The sequence below is a fragment of the Psittacula echo genome (genome assembly GCF_963264785.1).
Source record: "Psittacula echo genome assembly, chromosome: 5".
In the NCBI taxonomy this organism is placed as follows: Eukaryota; Metazoa; Chordata; class Aves; order Psittaciformes; family Psittacidae; genus Psittacula; species Psittacula echo.
Window position 1 is genome coordinate 45508020 of NC_137739.1, and position 14237 is coordinate 45522256.

At 43.1% G+C, this 14237-nt stretch overlaps 1 protein-coding gene across 3 annotated transcripts in view; it reads left to right on the forward strand.

Moving 5' to 3' along the window:
* DPH6 (diphthamine biosynthesis 6) overlaps positions 1-14237 on the forward strand; it is a gene marked incomplete at both ends in the record, with an annotated part of 219439 nt that overhangs the window by 154920 nt on the left and 50282 nt on the right. The window lies entirely within an intron of this gene.

The following is a 14237-nucleotide window of genomic DNA, read 5'->3' on the forward strand; positions in this document are numbered from 1 at the left end:
TGCCTCTAAATTTCTGTAGCCATATTTATTCCCCTTTATCTACTTTACCTTTTCAAGTTTCAGTTTTTTAAAGATACATAGAGACTGCACAAAAAAGAAATTATTTTGCAAAATGTGCTATCAGATGCTGACACACAAAAAATAAAGAACAGCCTTGTTTTCTCTAAATTTTCCCTGGTCAGTAACACCGAGTAAGTACAGGCTCAGTTTTCTATTTGACGTTGTAAAAACATAATTTCTACATGACACAGTGATAACTACCATCAACTTTGTCCAACACGTTGAGGAGTAAAGGGATAAAATTTCTGAAGTACTTGGGGTTTTTTATAATAACAGTATCTATTCCATGATAAATATTTAGGTTTATAAGACCTCATTTTTAGCCTGCCAGTCTTGTGTTAATGTATTTTTGGCATGCAGCAAATAATCTGTTTTATTTCAGGAAGGAATACTAAATGTCAGACTTTCTTTTTTTTGTAAGCTTTGTAAAAGAATATTCTTAACAATTTTACTGTTATACAACACTGGTATTCATTCTTTGAACTCAGGCGTATTATACTAGGAATGCATGTGGCCTATTTATTAGACAAACTAGGATGTTGAAAAGCATTGCTTCTATCCTACTTTCTTCAGGAACTGACATTTTTATTCTTATGTGGTTTTCCTAGTGGAATCTTTACTTTTTAAAGTCATAAACCTATTGTTGTGAGAGACTCTAGCAATGCTTAAACTGGATCTCAGGAGTTTGATGCACTCTGTTTAATGCAGGCAGTGTAAAAGAAATTTTAAATGTATTATTTAAAGGCACATTAATCTTGCCTGTATTATGGTGTAATAATGCATACCATATAAGGTCTTCATAAACTCAGCTTCTAAAAGTAACATCACAGTATCTTTGTTCTCTAAGTCAATTCTTTGTAGAGATAGCAATTATGCATTTGTCTCTCTCTCTTATAGCCTGATTCCATATTCAGCTCTGAGGTAGGTAGACCTTAGTCCTTACTCACACAATATAAAGAGTATTTCTCATATTTCTCATTTGGAACAAATGGAGAATGGTCAAAATAAACAAATGTGTATAATAAAAGTTAATAGCTGAAATGTATACCTTTTTCAGTTAAATTAAGTAAAACAGTTAAATGCTTGTGCAATGGATTGAGAATAAGTTTCTCCTATACTCATTATTCCTGTGTTTTCGTTGGAATTTTAATAGGTCTGCCTTTGATTTTTTTTTTTTTTCCCAAGTGAATCTTTACTAAGAACTAAGGCATACAAAATGCAAGGACTTGGTAATACTATGAACCAGTGTGGTAACTCCTCATATCTGAGCAAAGCTCAGAAAAGCATTATACACACAGCAGTTCAGGTAACTGTTTTACTTTAATGTAGAGATACAAGTTAATTAGAAGTTTAAAAACCAATTGACAACCTCTGTTGTTAACCTTCCTTCTTGTGACATGAAAGGGATTGTATTTCTGCATTAAGCATGTCCATAAAAGTGTTAGCTAAGGAAAGTTTCTTCCAAGCTACCTTTTCAGCTTCCTCCTATGCATGAATATAAAGTATAAGAAGAGTTTCCATTCGTGTTTCTTGTTACTAGATATCTTACACAATTGGATTTGATAACTGTAGTACTGTGGCCTTCACCCAACTTTTCACCCAAGCCCTTCAACCCCTTTTATTTCTAGCCAATCATCCTTATACTTTTGCAGGTTTGAGTTGAGCATCCATTGCAGAACCTTGTTACACCGGTTAAAATACTGAAGGCTGAGTGGCTTCAGTGTAATAGGCTCAAGATCCTCTTTTCTGTGGCAGCTGCCTCAAGCAAACCCCATTTGGCACTGTCTGGGACTGTCCGTTGTGTTTTGGTTTCCTGTGCTGGCCTGTGCTGTCTCTGTCAGTATTAGCAGGGACTGAAGATGTATGTGCCCCCCCTAAAAGTAGGATTCCAGTTCTCTCTGTGATTCTGGAAGATTGTGAGTGGCTGAAAAGCTGCTTGGAAGAAAAGGACCTAGGAGTACTGATTGATGGCCACTGAACATGAGCCAGCTTGTGCCTAGGCAGCCAAAAAGGCCAACAGCATCCTGGCCTGCATCAGCAATACCTTAGCCAGCAGGACTAGGGATGTGACCATCCCGCTATACTCAGCACTGGTGAAGCCAGACATTGAATCCTCTGTTCAGTTCTGGGCCCTCACTACAAGAGAGACATTGAGGTGCTGGAGCTGGTCCAGAGAAGGGCAATGAAGCTGATGAAGGGTCTGGAGCACAAGTCTTATGAGGAATGACTGATGGAACTGGGGTTGTTTAGTCTGGAGAAGAGAAGGCTCACTGGGGACCTTACCACTCTCTATAACTACCTGAAAGCAGGTTGTAGTGAGGTGGATTTGATCTCTTCTCCCAAGTAACAAGCAATAGGACAAGAAGTAATGGCCTCAAGCTGTGCCAGGGAAGGTTTAGATTGGATATTAGGAAAAATTTCCTCACAGAGAGGGTGATCAGGCGTTGGTACAGGCTGCCCAGCGAAGTGCTGGAATCACCGTCCCTGGAAGTGTTCAAAAACCACGTAGATGAGGCCCTCAATGACATGGTTTAGTGGTGGACTTAGCAGTCATGGGGTAAGAGTTGGACTTCATGATCCTAAAGGTCTTTTCCAACCTAGCTGATTCTATGATTCTGCTTTGGAGTAAAAAAAAATGGGAAGAGGAAACAATTTCTTGGTTTTCGTGGGTTTGGTTTTTTTTTTTTTAACTCCGGAAGAGGCCAAGAGTAACAACTTCACACTTCCACTTCTTCCAGCTTGATATTCTCATGCCAATATCTCAGCTCAACTAGCTGAAGAAGCACTTCAAAGCTGTTTTCTGAATTCTACTTGACTCTGTGTTCACTATTCATCTATAAAAGGTCTAGAATAGCATAGATGAATGTAAAACTCCCTTAGAATTACAGAAATATTGGAAAAGACTAGTTGTGAAAATTCAACCAGTCCAGTTAAGAAAGCCCACTTGTTTTTCTTCACCAAACATATCACTAGTATCAGCATAAGCATAAATTCCTATGTTTAATCATTTAAGACATTAATAAAAGGCTGTGATTAGTATTGTGACTCCAAACAGTAGCCCTAAGCAGATGTGACTAGTAAAACCAGAAAAAGCATATATCCACCTTAATACTCTCTCAATCTCAAACTGTTTTAATTCATATTTAAATTAATTCATAATTAATTTGTATATAAATGATTAACTATTGTATAAATTAAGAATTAACTAAGATTTTTAATATGTATCTTTTATAATCCCCACTGAATCTGTGTTCTGAGTACTTTAGGCTCCCCCTGAATCCCTGTAATGTTCTTGCAGCCACAGCATTCTCTGTCAAGGAGCTGAAGGTGTCACCATCATTCTTTCTGAAACCGTGCTCTTACTAATGACATTTGATGATCCATAGTTCTTGTACAGAAAGACAAGTGTGCAAAATCAATTCTTATCCCTGTCCACCCTTCTTATGTCATGTATGATTTTGTAAACCTCTTGTCATATTCTTCTTAGGAAGGCTGGAGAACATTTCCAGTCAGACCCTCCAGAGCTGTTGTCCTCTTCTGAAAACCTTCTGTGTCTAATACATCCTTTTTCAGTTGAGAGATCCAGAGCTGTGTATCTTACTAAAGGTGTGGGTGAGGTGTGAATTTCTACAGTAGCATGTTACCCACTTTTTCTCTATTCCTTTCCTAGGAATTCATAATGTTTTACTTGATTTCTTGACTGCTGTTAAGTGCTGTGATTGTTTATTAACCAGTCCATGAAGACTTCCCGAGGTGTTACTTAGCTTAGCATGGCACTCTTCTCAGTGTTTGCGGTAATATGACATCTGCCTACTTTGGTATGATAAAATGCCAGGTAAATAACAGTCACATTCTCAGTCTTTCTAAAAATCTACTCCATACCTTCTGATTTTACCATGTTATTGAAATGTGTTTTATATCACCAAAAGATCAGTAATTTCTTCATGATAGAAAATGTTCTTTGTTGGGCTGTGGGTTTTTATTCAAAGCAAGATGTTAAAAAATGAGAGTGTTCATGGTCCTTCTCTGGACGGGGAATGATATAGATACGATGCATGTATTTAGAAAAATCTGCTTTTTAGCTTCCTTTTACAAGGTTTTTGGAACTCTGGCTTTCCCACCTTTGATTAACTGAGTAGCTGATGATCCTGTTGGCAGGGGGAGGAAATCGTGAATCATGTTTAGAGGATAGCCTAACGTGAAATTCAGTGAGAGCTAAATCACTTATCATATCAAATTTTTGTCCAAAGTTCTGGAATCTACCATTTTGTAGCATGACAGAATCAGAATCCTGTCATAGTGTGGTCTATGAGAAGATCCTGTTTGCATCCATTCCTGAAAGAAGACATTGTAGAGGTCGTGAATGTTCAGAGGCTGTTTCCTGCACAAAGAATGAATGTTACCTGGCTTCTTTGTCCAGCCCTGTTTAAATCAGATCATGTAAAAGTATAGCACAGAAGTAGCATTTGTCTCCACATTATCTCAGCAGTCGGCCATTGAACCTGTACTATCTGCTCATTTTCCTCTATGACATTCAAACTTCTGGTGCAAAGCTACCATTCAGTATTTGTTTTTAGAAAGGATTAAGTCCTGTGGAAAAGCTAACAAGTGGAAATCAGAATCTTCAACAAGCAGAGCTTTTCCCATGAATTGAAATTAATTTGAGTACTAATAGCTAGTAAATAAATGTTTAAGGGCAAATACCTTTAGATGACAGCTACACCTACAGCCTTTACAAAATTCGTAAAGATTTGTAAAATTCCGGTCATACACACTTCAAGGAATCACTGCTTTCAACAGTGTTTGCCCCAACAGTTTTCTTGTCTCTCAATAATAAGAATTTTAGAGGTTCCCAAGAATGATTTGACACTTCTATTCCGAGAATTATAAGCAAGCCGTATACTTTCCTACTTCATTTTTTTCCCCAAGATTCTGAAGATGCTGAAGGACTAGGTCAAAATGTGTGCTCCTTTATCAAATAGTCTATAAGAGTATCCTTGGGCAAGAACCCTAAAAACATATTTTTCTTCATAGTACTACAGCTGTCTGCCAGAAGTGCTGAATCTCATCCATAAGAGTGCAGAAACGATTGTAAAAAGCAACTTAGTCATAAAATAATTCCTCTTCATTTTCACTTTTAACATTTATATTGTTCCAGCACCATATGAATAGAATTTCTCAGCAGACTTTATATATTCATCCTCATTTACTAGACAGGCTATCATAAAGATCCTCAGTTGTTTAAGACAGTTGTAAATTTCTGACGGGTAACTTATAAATGCAGCATCCATGTACAACACATGACAGCAATTTCTTGAAAATAAGTGTCCTGGGTTCAGCAGTAGCAGTCAGTTTTTCTCCTTTTTAGTAGCTGTTGCAGCACTGTGTTTTTGACTTTCAGCCTCGGAACAAAGCTGATAACAACTGATGTTTAGACTGACCAAAGACTTTGTGAGTCTCATGCTCTGCCAGGGAGGAGGAGGGGCCGGGAGGAAGCAGGGACAGGACGCCTGACCCAAACTAGCCAAAGAGGTATTCCATACCACAGCACGTCATGCCCGGGGATGTAACTGGGAGCTACCCGGAAGGGCACGTCCTCTTTTCGGTCGGGCTCTTTTCCGGCGAGCGGTATCATATTTTCTTCCCTTGTTATTTCTCTTATCATTATTATTATTGGTGGCAGCAGTAGTGATTTGTGTTATACCTGAGTTACTGGACTGTTCTTATCTCAACCCGTGGGAGTTACATTCTTTCGATTCTCCTCCCCATCCCTCTGGGGAGTGGGGGGGGGAAGTAGACTGCGTGGTTCTAATTTACAGCCGGGGCTTAAACCACGACAGTTCTTTTTGGCGCCCAACGTGGGGCACGAAGGGTTGAGATAACGACAGATCTGACCGGAGTGTGTCTAATCGTATTTGTGATAAGCATTCAGTGTTTTAGATTAATAGTCACTCGTCACAATGCTGATTTATTGGCTCTCAAAGTTGTTGTTTTTGATCTCACAGTCTCAATATGCCGTAGGTTACTTAGAGCCGGTATTTGCTGTGTTGGTGTTTTTCAAGTGTGGGGCTTGGGCTAAGGTTGTTGTCTCGTTGTATTTTGTAGCAATGACTTGTAATACAATAGAAGGATTGATCATGAAACTGATCTGGCTTGTGTTCCCAGTGTGGTCACCACCTTTATACTTTGGGAGGTATATAATACAAATGCTTAGCAACTATACATCTTTTTTCTCCTTCCTGGGTGGTCAACCTATGAAGGAGACATTCTTTTACCCTCCCAGTGCCCCTCCCAGACCGTTTACAGCATCGTTTGAGAGTTTTGAAATTTTTGAGTGGCCTTTTAATATTGTTGAGACCTGTTTGCTGATTGTGATGGGGGTCACCATGTTGGCACGCATACAGAGTGTGTTTTGTCCACAACCATTACGTCTGATCTCAAGAGTTAAGCAGAGTCGGGTTTGGGTCTTGTCTGGGGTTAGACGACAAAATAGGGGGACCGAGAGATTTTCCCCAAGGCTGGACAGCCATGAGTGGCAAGGTGTGTGGGATAGTATGGGCAAGTACCTAGGTCAGTGGGCCCCTCCAGTGTTTTGGAATTTCACCACCGAACAACTGCAAAATCCAGAAGAATTAGTAAAACACTTAAATGAGGTGTGCTGTCATCCTGGTCATACCAGAGAGGGACAAATCATGTCAACGTGCTGGGGCTTGGCCTATGCCTACCGGGCCTTGTTCAACGCTATCCAGCACCTTCAAAAGGAAAAAAATGTCCCTGGATCTGAGAGCGAAGCAACAGACAGCGCAGCTTCTCCAGCTCCGAGCACAGCAGCTACACCACCCCCAGCGACAAGTACAGCCACTACTCAAACTTCGACTGCAACAGACAGTGCAGCTACCCCAGCTCCAAACACAGCAGCTACACCACCGCCAGCGACAAGTACAGCCGCTACTCAAACTTCAACTGCAACAGACAGTGAAGCTACCCCAGCTCCAACCACAGCAGCTACACCACCCCCAGCAACAAGTACTGTTGCTACTCAAACCACAGTGATGACTGCAGCTAAACCAGAGGACCAATTCGTACCAATATCGATTGCCCCTCTACGCAAGAGAAAAAGCAAAAAAGAGGCAAGAAGGGTAAAGCAAGATGAAGAAACAATGTATTCACCACTCAGGACAGCATCTGGTCAGGAGTCATCATCACATGACGAAGAAGAAGAAGAGGTGACTTCTCGACCTCGGACCTCAACCGAGCTACGGAATATGCGAAAAGATTTTACCCGTCAACCAGGGGAGCACATCATCACCTGGTTGCTGCGATGCTGGGACAATGGGGCCGATGGTCACGAACTAGGAGGTACGGAAGCCAAGCAGCTGGGATCACTTGCTAGAGAAGGGGGAATTGACAAAGCAATTGCAAGAGAGAAAAAGTCCCTCAGTCTTTGGAGGCGGCTCTTGGCAGCTGTGAAAGAAAGATTTCCATACAAGGACGATGTTACGAGTCGTTCGGCCAAGTGGACTACTTTAGACAAAGGCATCCAGTCTCTGAGGGAATCAGCCATCGTAGAGATGATTTATCACATCAAACCGAATAACGGAGATATACCCATAGACCCAGATGAAGTCGAATGTACACGACCCATGTGGCGAAAACTTACACGGAATGCACCGTCATCATATGCCCATTCATTGGCAACAGTAACCTGGGGTGACATAGTAACACCAACAGTGGATGAAATGATTCATAAACTCCGAGAGTTCGAAGACAATCTCACCCCTTCCATCATCTCAGCTGTGGAAAAACTGTCCCAGGATGTCAAACAATTGAGGGACGATCTATCTGATTTATCCAGCTCCTCACGTGTACCAACATACGTCTCAGCTGTTAACAAAAGACGTCCTATTGTTCGAGACAGAAGATATAGAAGGCAAACACCACGGGCCACCCTATGGTTTTACCTGCGGGATCATGGAGAAGACATGACGAAGTGGGATGGAAAACCTACTTCAGCTTTGGAGGAACGGGTGCATGAATTGAAAATAGGAACAAGGGTCAAGACTAATCATCCCATGAGAGCTGCGGCTTCAGTCTCTGGTGAGCAGGTTCCCAGATGGAGCGGAAGAGCTGATTTTACTCCAGCTCCTATGATAACGAAGAATAATCCCTTTCAATACGACTTAGGTGTCCAACGTTGTGATGACTGTTAGAGGGACCCTGCCTCCAGCCAGGTGGAGGTAGGGGATAATCGGATTTACTGGACTGTGTGGGTCAGATGGCCTGGCACATCAGTCCCACAGAAGTATAAAGCTCTCGTAGATACCGGTGCACAGTGTACCCTGATGCCGTCAAGCTGTCAAGGGGTGGAACCCATCTATATCTCTGGAGTGACAGGAGGTTCCCAAGAGTTGACTGTACTGGAGGCTGAGATCAGCCTGACTGGAAGGAAATGGCAAAAGCACCCCATTGTGACTGGTCCAGAGGCTCCATGCATCCTCGGCATAGATTACCTCAGGAGAGGGTACTTCAAAGACCCAAAAGGGTACCGATGGGCTTTTGGTATTGCTGCTTTGGAGACTGAGGAAAATGAGCAGCTGTCCACCTTGCCTGGTCTCTCAGAGGATCCTTCTGTTGTGGGGTTGCTGAAGGTCGAAGAACAACAAGTGCCAATCGCGACCGCAACAGTGCACCGGCGGCAATATCGCACCAATCGAGACTCCCTGATTCCCATCCATAAGCTGATCCGCAGTCTGGAGAGTCAGGGAGTGATCAGCAGGACCCGCTCACCCTTTAATAGCCCCATATGGCCAGTGCGAAAGTCTAACGGAGAGTGGAGACTAACAGTAGACTATCGTGGCCTGAATGAAGTCACACCACCATTGAGTGCTGCTGTACCGGACATGCTAGACCTTCAGTATGAACTGGAGTCAAAGGCAGCCAAGTGGTATGCCACGATTGATATTGCCAATGCATTCTTCTCAATTCCTTTGGCAGCAGAGTGTAGGCCACAGTTTGCTTTTACTTGGAGGGGCGTCCAGTACACTTGGAACCGACTGCCCCAGGGGTGGAAACACAGCCCTACCATTTGCCATGGACTGATCCAGAATGCACTGGAACAGGGGCAAGCTCCAGAACACCTGCAATACATTGATGACATTATTGTGTGGGGTGATACAGCGGAAGAAGTCTTTGAGAAAGGGAGGGAAATAATCCAAATCCTGCTGAAAGCTGGTTTTGCCATAAAACGGAGTAAGGTCAAGGGACCTGCACAGGAGATTCAGTTTTTGGGAATAAAATGGCAAGATGGACGTCGCCAGATCCCTACAGATGTGATCAACAAAATAACAGCAATGTCTCCACCAACTAATAAGAAAGAAACACAAGCTTTCTTGGGTGCTGTGGGGTTCTGGAGAATGCACATCCCAAATTACAGTTCGATTGTAAGCCCTCTCTATCATGTGACCCGGAAGAAGAACGATTTTAAATGGGGCCCTGAGCAACAACAAGCCTTTGAGCAAATTAAACGTGAGATAGTTCATGCAGTAGCTCTTGGACCAGTCCGGACTGGGCCAGATGTAAAAAATGTACTGTACACCGCAGCCGGGGAGAATGGTCCTACCTGGAGCCTCTGGCAGAAAGCTCCAGGGGAGACTCGAGGTCGACCCCTCGGCTTTTGGAGTCGGGGATACAAAGGATCTGAGGCCAGCTATACCCCAACTGAGAAAGAGATACTGGCAGCCTATGAAGGGGTTCGAGCTGCTTCGGAGGTGATTGGCACTGAAGCACAGCTCCTCCTGGCACCCCGGTTGCCCGTTCTGGGCTGGATGTTCAAAGGCAGGGTCTCCTCTACACATCATGCAACCGATGCGACATGGAGTAAATGGGCTGCACTAATTACACAACGAGCTCGAATAGGAAATCCCAGTCGTCCAGGCATTCTAGAAGTCATCATGGACTGGCCAGAGGGCAAAGATTTTGGAATGTCACCAGAAGAGGAGGTGATGCGTGCTGAAGAGGCCCCACCATATAATAAACTGTCAGAAAGTGAAAAGCAGTATGCCTTGTTTACTGATGGGTCCTGCCGTATTGTGGGAAAGCATCGGAGATGGAAGGCAGCTGTATGGAGTCCTCAAAGACAAGTTGCAGAAACTGCTGAAGGGGAGGGTGAATCGAGTCAGTTTGCCGAGGTGAAAGCCATCCAGCTGGCCTTGGACATTGCTGAACGAGAAAAGTGGCCAGTACTTTATCTCTATACTGACTCATGGATGGTGGCAAATGCCCTGTGGGGGTGGTTGCAGCAATGGAAGCAGAGCAACTGGCAACGCAGAGGTAAACCCATCTGGGCTGCTGCACTGTGGCAAGATATCGCTGCCCGGGTGCAGAACCTGGTGGTGAAGGTACGCCATATAGACGCCCATGTACCCAAGAGTCGGGCCACTGAGGAACACCAGAACAACCAACAAGTGGATAAAGCTGCTAAGATTGAAGTGGCTCAGATGGACTTAGATTGGCAACATAAAGGTGAATTATTTTTGGCTCGGTGGGCCCATGACACTTCAGGCCATCAGGGCAGAGATGCAACATACAGATGGGCCCGTGATCGAGGGGTGGACTTAACAATGGACACTATTGCCCGGGTTATTCATGAGTGTGAAACATGTGCTGCAATTAAACAAGCCAAACGGTTAAAGCCTCTTTGGTATGGAGGACGATGGCTGAAGTACAAATATGGGGAGGCCTGGCAGATTGATTATATCACACTCCCACCAACCCGCCACGGCAAGCGCCATGTGCTTACCATGGTGGAAGCAACCACCGGATGGCTGGAAACATACGCTGTGCCCCACGCCACTGCCCGGAACACTATCCTGGGCCTTGAGAACCAGATTTTGTGGCGACATGGCACCCCAGAAAGAATTGAATCAGACAATGGGACTCATTTCCGGAATAACCTTATAGACACTTGGGCCAAAGAGCATGGCATTGAGTGGGTATATCACATCCCCTACCATGCACCAGCCTCTGGGAAAATCGAACGGTATAATGGGCTGTTAAAAACTACACTGAGAGCAATGGGTGGGGGAACTTTCAAGCATTGGGATACACACTTACCAAAGGCCACCTGGTTGGTCAACACCAGAGGATCTGCCAACAGGGCTGGCCCAGCCCAGTCGGAACTTTTACATATTGTAGAGGGGGACAAAGTTCCTGTGGTGCACATGAAGAATTTGCTGGGGAAGACAGTCTGGGTTATTCCTGCTTCAGGTAAAGGCAAACCCACTCGTGGGATTGCTTTTGCTCAGGGACCTGGATATACTTGGTGGGTAATGCGGGAAGATGGGGAAGTCCGATGCGTACCTCAAGGGGATTTGATTTTAGGGGAAAACAGACAATGAACTCAATTGTACGCTGTTGCCTGCTATAGCCATCAACTAGAAGTCTGCAGGGCACCAGCGACTGGCCCTGACTTCCCTCTGACCATCATCCCAACAGAGAATGAACTTTGATAGAACCGGATGAGTTCTACAGTGAAGGAACGATCAGCATCAGCAGACAACGATCCAACACTGCACACAGCCTCTCCTGCCCTGAAAGACTGTTACAAGAGATGGAGCCCAACATCATGAACCGAACGGACTCAGTAGCTTTATAGGAATTGGTCCGTGCACTAAGATAACAGTGCACTGAAATGAGAGTGAGGGTATATGGAAAATGTGGGATCTGAGCATGACGTGAATGGTATGGAATAAGGGGTGGATACTGTCCTGGGTTCAGCAGTAGCAGTCAGTTTTTCTCCTTTTTAGTAGCTGTTGCAGCACTGTGTTTTTGACTTTCAGCCTCGGAACAAAGCTGATAACAACTGATGTTTAGACTGACCAAAGACTTTGTGAGTCTCATGCTCTGCCAGGGAGGAGGAGGGGCCGGGAGGAAGCAGGGACAGGACGCCTGACCCAAACTAGCCAAAGAGGTATTCCATACCACAGCACGTCATGCCCGGGGATGTAACTGGGAGCTACCCGGAAGGGCACGTCCTCTTTTCGGTCGGGCTCTTTTCCGGCGAGCGGTATCATATTTTCTTCCCTTGTTATTTCTCTTATCATTATTATTATTGGTGGCAGCAGTAGTGATTTGTGTTATACCTGAGTTACTGGACTGTTCTTATCTCAACCCGTGGGAGTTACATTCTTTCGATTCTCCTCCCCATCCCTCTGGGGAGTGGGGGGGGGAAGTAGACTGCGTGGTTCTAATTTACAGCCGGGGCTTAAACCACGACAATAAGTTAGGAGAGGTCATTCTTAGGAGTATTTCTGTAAGATTCTGTAGCAGCCAATGAAAGATTATTAGTCCCTAGTAGCTCCATCAGTTGCGCTTTTTGCAAACACTGAAGTTAAAGGTTACGAGTACTATGGTACCATACAGGTCTTTCACACAGAATGATTCTCCTTTGCTAAATTTGGAAATGTACTTTCTTCTGGCCTTAATTTTCAAGTAATTCTTCATATTCTAAATGGCAGCTGAAGGCAAGCAGAAATAGTGAGTAATTGATTTAACAACCTAAGACAAGTACATGGAAATAGAAAAGTTTGTTTCAGTGCTTGATGTGACCTGAGATAGCTGCTTTAGATTTCTTTTTCTAAACAGTACCTCAGCACCTTGGGCCAGCACAGTGGCCTTTAAGCCTCAATGAGCATGACTTTTTTTTAATCTCAGTGCAAAGCTCCAGTATTTCATCTTTTCAAACTATTTTACAGCACTCAGAGCAGAATTAAATTGACAAGGTTAGAATTCATCTCCTAGAGGAGAATACTGTTCTCCTCTTGTTAAGTGCTAATATAACATTTATGTGTTGGTACCTTAATAACAGCCCGGCTAGCCTAATGAAAGTACTGAAAGCAAACAGTACTCAGTGAGGTTTTATTATGACTGCAATTTGAGACAAATTATCCCTATTTTTGTTCCCATATCAAAAACAGAAATGCTAAAGCAATTGCTGCATGTTTGGTATAGAATTAGGCTCCACTATGGTTAATACAGAAGTGCATTTTTCATGTGAACAGCTCACAAGGGTCAAGCATCAAAGATACTCTGTGCAAAATGCTTGTCAATAACTTTGTGAGTGAATTTTGAAATAAAGTGCCTGTAACCTGTCATTATTTCTCCCTCTCAAAGCTGAGAGCGAGTGGATGAAAATTGAGCTTGTGAATTGAAAGTACTGTGAGTTATATGGCCTTATCAACTTCAGGCAAAAACAGGTTTGTCTTATTATTATTTTTCCTTGCAGAGGTCAGGCAGTAGACAATATTACCAGTATATACTGTGGTGTAAGCAAATTGGTATATAAAAAAGCTGTCTGTGTACACAAAGATGGTGTCAGTCACTAATATTAAAAATGCTTAATATATTGTCTCTCCATATAAATGGAGGAAAAAGTACTGTAAGAAGAAAAGGTACTGTAAGAATTAAAATAATCAGCCACCCAGAATAAGGATTTCAAAATTTTATTTAAAAAAAAAAAAAGTATATTCAGAGTATGTTGATGTACACTTTTTGGGAGTATGTATATTATAAAATGGGGTTGATTTCCATAAATAGACCTTGTTATATACATTATATGAGTATACGTACGTGCATTTAAGTATAAGATAACAGCAGACCTAAATGTGTGTACTGGTTTTGGCTGGGATGGAGTTAACCTTCTTCAATAACAACTTGTATGATTTGCATTTGTGACCAAAACAGCATTGATAATGCACCAGGGTTTCCGGCCATTGCTGAAAAGTGCTCACACAGCATCTGCTTGTCACACCACCCCATCAGTGGGTAGGCTGAGGATGCACACGAAGTTGGAAGGGGACACAGCTGGAGCAGCTGACTCCAACTGACCAAAGGAGTATTTCATTCAATATAACATCATATTTAGCCATAAAAACTAAGGGGAGGGACCTTTGGGAGGGTAGTCATTGCTCACAGTCTACCTTGGTATCAGTCTGCTGGTGGGAAGGTTTTCAGTAATAGCCTTTGCATTACTTGGTTTTTTCTTCTTTCTTCCTTTTTCCTTCACTTATTAAACCATCTGTATGTTGATCCACAAGTTTTCTCACCTGTGCCACTGGGGAGGGGAGAAGTAAGCAAGCAGCTGTGTGGAGCTTAGCTGCTGGATGGAATCAACCCATTGC